The sequence below is a fragment of the Mesocricetus auratus genome, unplaced genomic scaffold, assembly GCF_017639785.1.
Source record: "Mesocricetus auratus isolate SY011 unplaced genomic scaffold, BCM_Maur_2.0 Super-Scaffold_2245, whole genome shotgun sequence".
NCBI classification, from domain to species: Eukaryota; Metazoa; Chordata; class Mammalia; order Rodentia; family Cricetidae; genus Mesocricetus; species Mesocricetus auratus.
The window spans coordinates 45,098,017-45,110,832 of record NW_024429180.1 but is presented as its reverse complement, the minus strand read 5'-3'; the positions used below and the strand labels follow the sequence as shown (position 1 = coordinate 45,110,832).

Below are 12,816 nucleotides of genomic sequence, written 5' to 3'. Positions count from 1 at the left end.
ATCTGACTGATGAATCTTGAGGAAAAATTAAATGAAATAAAAAGATATTTTAAGGAAAATTGAGAAAATTTTAACATGAGCTATTTATTGAATGGATATTAATTTTCTTAGCATGATAATACTGGTGGTGTTGCATGGTAGCAAAAAAATGAGAAGAATGAATAGATAAATAGACAGACAGACTGACAGATGATAGAGAAAGATAGGCAGGTAGATATAGTGATGTATAGTGATAAACAGAAGGTACCTAGAGATAGTATTTACGTATCAAATTGTTAACATTTGGTAAATTTAGAAGAAATACAGACATTCATTTACTGTTCTTCTTACTCCTCTTTAGGTTTAGAAACTTTAATTGTAAGTAACTGAAGGAAAAAAATAACAAGAATTATGTACATTAGAACATTTTTAATTCCAAGTAGAATTTGAGTTCAAACAGGCTTCTCTAAAGAGGAGGCTTAGATGATGTCATCATTTTCTCTCTCTCAGGAGACTTCTGTTTGGCTTGCTGTTGCACAAACAGAGATGGCAAACCGTTCATTCATCAGCTATCAACCCCCATAAGAAGAGAGGGAAGGTCAGAGATGCGGCTTGCGTGTTGTGATGATTGGTCCAGACTAGATCCCTTGTCCCAGTCGGTAGAGTTACCCAAATGCATTGACATCTCTCCTGAAGGCCAGGGAGCAATGGCTCCCTGAAGTAAAATCGAGGTGCTGTTACCAAAAGGAAGGCAAACGGGTATGCTGGCCGATGCTCCCTACTGGGGAAAGCAGTGGAAACAGCAGCATAAACGTTAAAGCAGTACTGATCCCTAAAAGAGTCATTACACATCTGGACATCCACCCTATGACTCTGGGATGACGGAAGGTGACTGCCCCACCCCTTCCCTTGAACACCTAGAGTAGAGGAGCAAACTGGAAAGCAAATAACTAGATTGGATCTGATCTCAATTGTCTCCAACAGGAAGTTGAAGGATCTATCCACTGCACTTGAACCTAAAGCCAAATTCATCATTTGAATGGTCCTTGACAAATGAATGGAATAAAATCTGATAACTAACACAAGAACTGAACGACCAGCAGAGACCACCAAGAGCTTCCTCAGTGCTCGTACAGCAGTTCTGTGGGATTAGTTTGTTAGTGCTTGTGATAGACTGTGTGTGTGTGTGTGTGTGTGTGTGTGTGTGTACACATGGGTTTGTGGAGTCTAGAGGATGTGTGTGAGTTGTTCCTCAGGTTTCATCCACTTTTTTGTTTGTTTGTTTCCACTGGCCTGGAGCTTACTGATTAGGAAACACTGGTTGGATGGCAAGACCCAGGGATATGTCTGTCTTGGTACCAGTGCTAGGATTAAAGAGCAGGCCATTGTGTTTAACTTTTTATGTGGGTTCTGGGGATCAAACACAGGTCCTCATATGTGCCTGGCAAGTGTGTTAGTAATTAAGCTACCTGCCCAGCCCCTGGATTGTTCTTTTAAACAGTATATTACTGCTTTCATATTTTTTCTTTTAAACATTGAGAAATTACCCTCTCCCCCAAGCATGTGCAAAGCACTGCTTATGATTTTACTGTTTTATCATTTGCATATTTATTGACTCCTACTCTAGCTCACAGAGCTTGTAAGTACTGCCATAAGACAAAGATCCTCTTAAACTACTGTTCCATGTGAGATTCTTGAGATACTCTGCTGCGCTGAGGACCTGTCTCATCAGTCACTTTGGAAGCCACAGGTAAGATTAATGGTGTTGCACATGAAATGTTAGAGGCTTTTATGTGTGATTGAAGTGCCCATGAATTACTGCTGCTACCCAAACGGGGCTGTGAGCTGAGCTGCAAGGTGATGCAGACTCAAAGGCATTCTTCTGGTGCCTGGAGAGCCTGCACACAAACATGCCCAGGAAGACCATGCAGACACATTTCAAGTCTGCCCTCCCATTGGCAGGGGCCCCTGTTCCAGAAAGTGTCCGCAAGGTTTCCAACTGTCCTGTGCCCCTATCGGGGCTGTGGCCGCAGCCATGATAATGGATCACACTCTATGGTCCTCTCTTAATTCCGTTGTAGTGAAGGTGTGTGCTGTCTACCCTGGGCCTTTCTAGATTGTTCTCAAAGGGATGTGGGACTTCATCTCTGTGGATCTTTTTACTTCTTAGGGAAATTAGACTTAGGGTACAAGGGGACGAGGTAAGGGGATGCCATCCCAGCCTCTGCTCGCTTGGCACTTCCTTCTTCACCGGTCACCACTCTGTGGGACACACTGCAAAGCCCTCTTTCACATCACTCCTGTAGGCCTTATGGTGTGTGTGTGTGTGTGTGTGTGTGTGTGTGTGTGTGTGTGTGTGTGTGTGTGTGATATTGAATTTATTCTACAAGCTTGCATATAAGGTCACTTGATTTTTAAGTGCCCAGGACTGGAGAGTTCACATGCAGTCTTTTGTATTTATCTATAAAAAGCAGAGACTGGTGTGTTCTCTACCCTGCCCCCTGCCCTCTCCTGCCAGACTTTCCCCCTTTGGGTTTAGGTCAGTCATCGCCAGCTCTCTATCTTTTCCCCTTCACTGCACTCTACACTGACTTAGCCACCCCAAAGGGCTAATTTGGTAGGGGTTGGGGAAACCCATTGGGGCTTTGTATCAGTGATTCATTTCCGTTGGCCTTACAGAAATGATGGATGGCACTGAGTAAGACATCCAGTTTTTAGGTCTGATTATTTGCTAGCTGCACAGTCAGGCCCCTTTGGCTCTCACTGAAGGGGAAATAAGTACTAAACTGAGATTAAGTGACTCATCTTGAGGTCAAACCATAAGTCAGGGATAGAATTAGAATTAGAGCCACAGCTTGGGAGAGTTGCAAAATCTAAGACTCAAAGAGACAGAAGGGGTGATGATGTAGGAAGACTAACCTACCTGGGTCACTACCTATTCTCCCATTGCAATGGCAGACAATGCTGACGATGGATTTTCCTCCGGGATTAATAATTCATCCAGAACTTTAATAATGAATTAAGAGTACTCATGCACACAGCATCCTCCAGTGACAGCTCTGTGCTCTGCTCTAGGAGAAAAAAAAGACTAAAGCCACCTGTAACGCTGATGCAGTTCAATGCAATTCAACCTGCAATTTTTAGCCCACATTGTGTGCCAAACATTGGTCCAGTTCTCTGGAATGACTATTGGGGAAAGTTAAATACCGACCCACAGGAACGTGGGAGCCAATGCCCTATTTGTACACGACATCTTATGATTTGCACAATTCTCTTTTGCTGACATAATGGGGAGAAGAACAAACATTAGATTTTGACTTACAACTATGAAGAATATGCAGGGTTCCCAAGGACACAATTGGCTACTTTTTATTCAGCTGGATGCAGTGGTGAATGCCAGCATGCTCATGCTGACGTCAGATGCTACCCTTCAGGTAGAGCCTTGGAAAGTCTATTGTAAATCCTTCAGTGAAATGTTTTGGCAGAATTTTTCATCCAGATAGAATTCACAGTAAAACAGAAACTGGGCACACATCATTTCCGATACTCCTCCATACTTGGAGGTCCTTTCTGGGAATGCTAGACACAGGAGTTTCAAGGACTTTGTCCAATTAAATCTCATTTTCCTATCAGCCATAATCAGCCTAGTAGTTCTTCTGTTTGGAGTAAATATAGAAGCCCTGGCATTTCCTTGTCCAGCCACTTTTTGTTTTTTTCATTATTGTGACCTTTTTTTGGAACTTATTGCTGATCCAAGACTACATGGAATCAGCCTACTAGCAAAACTCTTGAAGGAAGCATCACACACAGGTGTAACAAGTTGGAGAGTGTATTCTGTGTAGCCCATTCTTTAACGGGCATTGGTAGAGCACCCCTTAGACTTGATACTTCCTACTTGGGCCAAAGATGAATGAATGTCTTTGAGGCCCAGCTCTCCCCATGTGTGAAATGGAAATACCCATGACCACCTCATACAGTGGTTATGGTCACAAAAGTTACACAGCTACAGTGTGAAAGTTCTCAGTCCAAGACCCAAGAACATCAGAAGCATGGCTATGGGGAGGGACAACATCACAAGACACACCTTCCTCACTCTCTTCAAGCTGCCTTCCCACCCCTGATCTCTTGAAAAGTTGAAACTTTGATGATTTTTTTTCCTTTTGGAGAAAAAAGAAGATTTCATCCATGTCTTTTGATCTCTACCTGTCCTCTTCCTTAGATCTTGGGTCTCATAGATCATTCATCCTGAATTCTCACATAGGAATTCTTGAGGACCTCTGGCTGTCCAGAGCCTCATTCCTTCCTGTCTTGGAGTCCTTTACCTTCCATGAATGACAACACTGACTCTCTTCTTGGTTCCTATCTGACACTTGGCATGACTCTCTCCAGCACCGTTTCTCCTTTGCTTCAGATCTAGGAGACAAGGAGACTGCTCCCTTCCTCTGCTTTTACATCTACTTTATTCCTTAAGCCATATCCTCTGACTCTGTCCTCCTCACCCCAGTGAGATAGCTCTTGTCAGCCACTGTTCTTGTTTCCAAGCCTGTTGGGTGCTATTTCACCTTATCCTTAGTTCTTTTTTTTAAATCAGTCAATATGTTTATTATCTTTTTTTGAAGAAAACTGAGCTCTGAGAAAGCTTGCCTTCTTTTGAGAAACTGATCTTTCTTCTGGGCAAGGGACACTTGGAGACAGTCCCACATCTTCTTTACTTCTCCTAGGCTTCTTCTCATAGTCTGGATCCTCTCGGATGGCAGCAGGAGCTTCCTTATACATCTCCTCCATCCTGTCTGGAGTCACGTCATCGTTTATGTATTGAGAGAACTGTTTTTTATAAGCTTGCCTTCCTCCTTTAGGTAGCACATCTAGTCTGTGACATTCTGACCCATTATGTGCTTCCAATGTACTTCTGCACTGAACTCCTTGCTTTCAGAATCATAATCCAAGAATCATAATGAGGCATAGGCAAGCCTCCATCCACAGCCCCCTTCAGGATCCCAAAAATGTTATTGCCAGTTGTAGTTCAGGCAAGACCTGCATCCAAATATCAAGGGAAGGCACCAGGTTGACCATCAATGCTCTCCACATTGTACTCCTCTCCAGTCACCTCCACTTGGCCCTCATAGATCTTGTCCATACAAAACTTACAGACAGCAGCCATCCAGTACAGTGGGCTGCAGCATAATTTGCTAGGCCAACTTTCACGCTGTACTTTGGCAGCTCCCATGCATACGCTGCACAGACTATTATAACCCCTTCTATACGGGCATACACAATCTGGCAGGTGATATGCCTGTTGTTTGCATGAACTATCATCCAGTATTTGGGTGTGGTGTACTTATTTTTTGTCCTGGATCACCAATCATTTCCGAGCACAGTAGTCAGCTTTACCTCTCACTGCCTTCTAACTCTCACTTGGTACCTCTTAAAGTAGGTGTTATTATTATTATTATTATTATTATTATTACTATTACTATTATTATTATTGGTTTTATGACACAGGGTTTCTCTGTATTGTTTTGGAGGCTATCGGTCCAGCCCGACCTCAAACTCACAGAGATCCGCCTGCCTCTGCCTCCCGAGTGCTGGGATTAAAGGTGTACGCCACCACTGCCTGGCCTGTTATTCTTGACAACTTCCTCAAACCCCATCCTGCAGAACAGAGACCTGCAGACCTTATCCTTGGTTCTTTGTTTTTTTTTTGTTGTTTTTTGTTTTGTTTTTTTTTTGTTTGTTTGTTTGTTTTCGAGATAGGGTTTCTCTGTGGCTTTGGAGGCTGGCCTGGAACTCACTTTGTAGACCAGGCTGGCCTCGAACTCACAGAGATCCGCCTGCCTCTGCCTCCCGAGTGCTGGGATTAAAGGCATGGACCACCAACGCCCGGCTTCATCCTTGGTTCTTAATGCCTTTCTCATCTGGTCAGTGCTGAGAACTGAACCAAGGCATAGTGGGTGTTAAATGCTGATGACTTTTTAGAATTCCTGCTTCTTTCATGTATGGTTATTTGGGTCTTCTGCTTCCCTCTGAGACCTCATTGACTATTTTAGGGGTCTCTTATCCACTATACCTGAGGATACTTATCCTAGACCCAATTAAGTCCTACAGAACCTCAACTCAGCATGTCCAGTGATAAAGCAGCATGTTTTATCTTATGTCTCAGGATCCATATCCTCTACAGTCCGTCCTGTGGCATGTGTCCCCACCACTTGACAACCATCTCAAGTTGCACCCTCTACCTTGCTTCATAGTGTGTAACTGATAACCAAGCCCTATACCTTTGTTGACTGAGCTGATGATCTCTTCTACATACACAGGATTTCTGCCTCTTTTCTTCACCTTTGCACTCAAGAGAACTTCCTGTTGCTTCTCTTCTTACTGCACTGCCAACAAACAGAGTGATCCCCACAAAAGAATAATGGCCCCCACAAACCAGTACTGTATGTCAGAACAAATGCTTTAAGGTAAGACTCATGTGATACAACTCTTCAGAGAGGGGATACTCAGCCTTTGACAAGGGCAAGAAAGACCTTTCCTGGCTTTCCTGGAAGAAAAAAAAAAGGAACTAGAAAAACATCACAATGATCACCAGTCCCCTATTTAGTAGAGAAGTACTCACTCGGATGTCATTTCCCTGACCAAGAAGAATACGGCCCGAAGAAAACTTCAAGCTGCTGTCAGAACAGTGGACTGCAAGAAGCAGGGTTCCTGAAACCTGAGGAACTCCAGGTTCAGGTTTGTCTTTTAAACACAGTCTACACTGACCCATATCTGTTGGATGGGTTTCAAGTTCGGCCCCTGACTCTGCCAGAGTGCTCCCTGCCTCACCTCAGACTTCCCATCTCCTTTTAACTTGAGAGGCCAGCTAAGGGAGGGATTGTTTGCTGTCTCCTGGAAGAGAAATTCTAGAAGGCCAGCGGTGTGGGCCTCTTCTGCGGGCACAATGACTACTTGATGGCTCCCAGACTTCCTAACAGAGTCAGCTCAGTTTGCAATGACAACGAAGTGTTGTGGACAATCCCCAGGTTTTGAGTATTTCCAGTTTAATTTTAGGACCTATCAATAGACATGTAACAATTCTGTTCTAGGTAATATCAGATATTTTCCTCAGTGACCTCACTTGTAGAAGTCTAACAGTTCACTCATCATCTCCTGTATCTCAACCTATTCTGGATGTAGCAACAGTTATTTCCCTTCATCCAGGGGTGATTTATGCCACATTCTGTATTAGACAATGGCATGAGTCAATTGGATAAAGATGTGTGAGTATGTTAAAGACTCCAAATGATACCAGTGATAAGCTTTACTCTCACACTGTTTAAGCATAATTTTATTAGATAATTTCATTTGAGTAGCACACTATGTATTACTGTTTCATATGAATGCTCCTCACCCCAAGGAAACAATTCCCCTGTCTTCCTCTTGACTGCAGGGATGAGGGAACCACAGAAGGAAAAGAAAACTGAAGAGAAAGGTCATGAGCATGGATTTGATTGCTCAGGCAGATGATTAACTGCCTCTGCAGGGCAGCCCTGGGGGCCATGAAAGCTACGGCTCAATTTAAGACACTCCCAGGTCCTTCCTTTACTGCTGCAATTTCTTCTTTGTTTTGTAGGCATGCATTGGTATCCTGGTAACTTTATTTCATTGTAGTTTTTCCTTTATATTCAAGATTATACAAGTAGGTAATACTTCCTGGTGTCTCTTCAGGCTGGTATTTTTTATATATCAAGAAGGAAAGAAGCAATGGTTAGGAAGAGACAAGTCAGATGCAGCATCTGGGAGATGACGCAGCGGCTGCCATCTTTTGTGGCCGTTCACTTACTTTGAACTCACATAGACCACAGTACAAAGATAATTTCCTGGTAGACCAAACATAACTGATTTTCTATAATCTAGGCTATTTTTGCTAATGATAAATCTACAGGCATTTGTGTCCCAGAATAGCTATGAATGTGGCCTAACACTTTTGTAGTCAACAACATCATGTCACAATGTCAAAGGTTGGAAAAATCTGATTAGAATCTTTATCAGTATCAAACATTGTATAAGTTAAATGGATATGGAAAAAAATCAATGATTTCTGAAATAACACTATAGTTATTAAAATAAGACTAATAAAATAACAAATAATGATTCTGAAAATAGCTCACTTTTATTTAGATCCATTCCAGAGGGCTTCCTGGAGGCAGAGGCTGAGAAGGGACTCGAGCTATGATGGGTGTGAAGATCAGAAAAGGGCTGAGCATCTGTGTTCCACCAACAGTTTTTCAGTAGAGTTCTCTGAGCCTCACAGCAGGCCGTGATTATATGGAGGTTCGCAAATGTCTTTTCTTACCTTTTCTTCCTCACTTGGTATCTGAGCACAGGCACTGCAATCTGTAGGAGCACAGCACTCTGTTGCTGTTGCCTTTATGTGGACTTCCTCTGCAATCTTTTCCTGCGTTATCCTGAACCAAGCGGACACTTGTAAGAATCCAGAAGCAAAAAGGAAATAGCACTCACTGCCTCGCTATTCCAGGACACTGGCATCCCGTCTCAGCATGTTAGGTGATCAGAATCTAAACTTCAAAGCCCGCCTTTGCAAAGTAATGACTGTGTGACCATGAGACATTTTCGGAACATCTACAAGGCTCTGTTTCCATGCCTGAATAAAGGGAGGATGATAGGGTTGAGGCAGGGTTATGATGCTGTTAATAGGAAAAGCTTTTCATCTTCTGTGTCTGTGTGTGCAGGGAGGATGGCACTGTATTTAACTGACAGTGGACAGAGTAACAGAAAAGACCATTTGTGTGCATGGGGGTCTTTAGATGCAATGACTCCCCATACAGCTAGGGAAAAGGGTTTGCAACTACATGGGGGAAGCAGGGGGTGGCAGAAAGGACTCTACAGAAGGGAGAAGGAAAGCCAGGATAGTTTAAACAATTACTCATTGCTGTTCATGGGTACTTCCTGTCATGGGTACTTTGAGAAGGGGGGAATGTAGTGACCAGCCTCCCCGTTTTAGCATCCATGACAGGCTAACATGTGCTTGCATGACCTTGCCGCTCCTGTCCTGGTCACTAGGAGGTCAGATGCCCTCCTCGTGGCAAGGAGCCAATCAAAAGTTAGCTGGCGGGGCTGTGCTTTACGGCTCTGGGTGTGCTTTAGGGACAAGTGCACAGCAGTGATGCACAGAGCATAGTAACCGCCCTGGGAGGGCCTATGGGACATAACAACCAGTTGACCAATCAACACAGGGCGGGTCATCTAAAGCTTGGAAGCACACCAATCCTGAGACTGTTTCATACCCTTAGACACTCCCCTAATGCTGCCCTTTGAGGTCCCTGCATCGAGGTTGCTCGGGGTCTTTTTCCAGCCATTCACCATGGTGGTGGGATGAAGGGTCTGAGCTAATGGGTTTAGCTTGTTAAATAACTATAATAAAAGACTCTTTGCTTTTGCATCAAAATGGGCCTTTTGTAATTTTGGGGTTCAGAATTTGGGCACAACACATCTCCGTCAGGATGTAAAGCTACCATAAAGAACTTTATGGTAAGTGTAATTTTTGCAAGGTGCAATTTAAATCAGGAAAAGAGGTTTGGTTTTGATTTTTGGGTTTTTGTTCACTACTGGGTTGGTTTTTCAAGACAGGGTTTTACTGTGTAAATCCTGGCTGTCCAGGAATTCACTATGTAGACCAGGCTGGCCCTGAACTCATAGAGACCCTCCTGCCTCTTCCCGAGTGCTTGGATTAAAGGCATGCACTACCACTGCCCGGCAGTAAAAGAAGTTTAAATAAAGTATTTTTAAGCTGTTGATTCTTTGGAGTTTTTAGTTTAAAATAACTATAGGGCTGCTAAGATGTATTTCAGCTCATGATACAGCATGCAGTGCTGACCTAAGTGTTACTGTGTAGCTGGCATTTCCCCCACTCCTGTTATAGACGAGGTAAATCTTTCATAGATTGAGAGGCATTACCTGTCCTAGATAGTTTTATGTCAGCTTGACATATGCTGAGTTATCTGAAAAGAGGGAGCCTCAATTGAGAAAATGCACCCATAAGATCTGGCTGTAAAGCATTTGCTTAATTACTGATCAATGGAGGAGGGGTCAGCCCATTGTAGATGGTGCCAACCCTGGGCTGGGGACCCTGAGTTCTATTTTTTAAAAAAGCAGGCTGAACAAGCCATAGGGAGCAAATCTGTAAGCAGCACCCCTTCATGGCCTCTGCCTCGAGGATCCTGCCCTGTTTGAGTTCCTGTCCTGACTTTCTTCCGTGATGAACAGTGATACAGAAGTGTAAACCAAATACACCCTTTCCTCCCCTACCTGATTTTAAGCCATGGGGATTCATCATAGCAATAGGAACCCTAAGACATTACCAAATAGTGATACCACCACATTTAGGGACAACAGTCCCTTCTAGGCATTGAGGAGTAGGCTGTGTCATGGAAAATGACAGCCCCCTGTGCAGCCATGAGCGGAGACACTCTCCTGCTTTAAGAAAATATGTTTCCAGTCGCTCCACTCTCTTGCCAAAAGTACAAATAAAGGGTTTTGCCTTTTCCCCATCATCATCCGTTTGACTCACAGTAAAAAGCATGCATCGAGCTGAGGGCTAGGGCAGTGGTTTGGAGGGTAAAGTGCCTGCTGTGTATGGGGACTTCGGCCTTACCTCTAGCACCCATGTAAAGAGTAGGGTTCCTGAAATCCCACTGCTGGGAGGGCAAAGACAGCAGGGTCCCTGCAGCTTGCTGGCCTTGCCACCTACATTAGTTGATGTGCTCCAGGTTCAGTGAGAGACTCTGTCTCAAAACAATGAGGAGAGGGCCCGAGGAAGGTGCCCAGAGCTAACCTCTAGCCTCCACAGGCATGTGTATACACACGCACCTGCACATACTTGTGCATGCACAAACAGGCACATATGTATACAAACAGACACACACCTATGAACCACAGCAACAACCAACATGGCACAATAGCCCTAAGAGTACAGTGGTGTGGTGCATTCTCACTCAGTAATTAACAGCTTTCTAGATGGATTTAAGGCCTGCTCAACAAGAGGGAGAACATGCCTGGTCTGGTCTGGAACCCTAGCCAGCTACAGGGCTAGTGACCTCATGGATCTTGGAGGACCTACAAGTACTACTTTACTAAACCAGGATAATCCCTAACTACATTCTAAGTATTTGTCCCTATAATGCAGATAGTTGTAGTCCTCAGGGCTCATCAAGGAAGATTCCCTTTGCTACAGATGGTCACCATTACAGAAAACCACAACCAATCAAAATGTATTGCGGAGGCCAGCCCCAGTGTAAATACCTACAAAACATTCCTGAACCTGAGGCTCAGGGAGCATTTTGGAAGAGGGGCAGAATGATTCTAAGAGTCAGAGGATCAGGGAGTTTGTAGTGGGATTGTGACTCCTAGTAACATCAGAAGCTATATCCATGAAGTCTCCTCAACATGACTGCCTAAGCATTAGCTGAGCAAGGACAACAGCAATAGACATGTTAAGGTGGACAGGATAAAACTCAAATAACCTCCAACCTTACACAAGAGCTACACGTGTGCTAGCTGGCTTTATGCCAACTTGACACAAGCTAGAGGCTTCGGGGAGGAGGATGCCTTGATTGAGAAAAAGCCTCTGTAAGACCAGGCTGCAGGCAGGCTTGCAAGGCATTTTCTTAATTAGTGATTGATGTGGGAGGGGCCAGCCCATTGTGGGTGGGGCTACCCCTGGGCTGGTGGTCCTGGGTGCTGTAAGGAGAAAGGATGAGCAAGCCAGGGGAATAAGCCAGTTAGCAGCACTCCTCCATGCTGCCGCATCAGCATTTGCCTCCAGGTTCCTGTCCTGCTTTAGGAGCTACCTTGACTTCCCTCGGTGGACTATGGCTCAGAATATGTAAGCCGAATAAACCCTTTCCTTCCCACGTTGCTTTTGGTTGTGGTGCGTCATTACGGCAATAGTAACCCTAAGACAGCAGCTAGCTATGCAATGCTGAGCTGGGGAGAAACAGTCTTCCATAGGGAAGAGCACACCAGTGCTTACCCAATACCAGCGTCGTTGGTATTGAAACCATGCATACAGCATCATACAGACTGGGCAGATTGTATTTAGAAATATATATATATATATATATATATATATATGTAGCAACAATTAACAAAAAAATAGGCCATGAATTTGTAAGAGAGCAAGGAGGAATATATGAGAGGGTTTAGGGGAAAGAAAGGGAAGGGGAAATCATGCAATTATAATCTCAAAAACCAATAAAACTTTTATTTTAAAAAGAAGAAACTAAATGCCTATGTACAAAATATGAAACTGAGTAAAGATCATTTGATTAGTGACAGTTTCTCTCTGAGAGTCTATGGGAATGGAATGTGGCAGACGGATTCTAGAGTTCAGGAAACGAGTACAATCACCCAGCCTGGGTATGGTGGCTCATGCCTAAAATCCCAGCTGAGGCAGGAGGATCATTGTCAATTTGAGGCCTGTCTGGGCTATGTGGTTAATTCAAGGCCAGTCTAGACTGTGTTTAAAGATCCTGTCTCAAAAAGAAAGAAAGGCAGGAAAGAAAGGAGGAGGAGGTTGGGCAGTGGTGATGTAAGTCTTTAATCACAGCACTTGGGAGGCAGAGGCAGACAGATCTCTAGGATAGCAGCTAGCCTGGTTTACATACATAGTGAGTTCCATGACAGCCTGAACTACATAGAGAAGTCCTGTTTCAAAAAAACCCCAAAATAGGGAGGAGGCAGGGGGAAGGGAGGGAAGCAAAAACAATTGAGACACTTATGAAAACAAGGTGTGTTTTATTATTTTGAATCCCTGGGGGTTAGACCCAGGGCCTTGTG

At 44.0% G+C, this 12,816-nt stretch overlaps 1 protein-coding gene and 1 pseudogene across 1 annotated transcript in view; both read right to left on the bottom strand.

Moving 5' to 3' along the window:
* LOC121134656 (translation initiation factor IF-2-like) overlaps positions 1-12,816 on the bottom strand; it is a 90,179-nt gene that overhangs the window by 41,339 nt on the left and 36,024 nt on the right. The gene's annotated exons all lie outside the window — the stretch shown is intronic.
* LOC121139120 lies at positions 3,057-9,345 on the bottom strand (annotated as a pseudogene).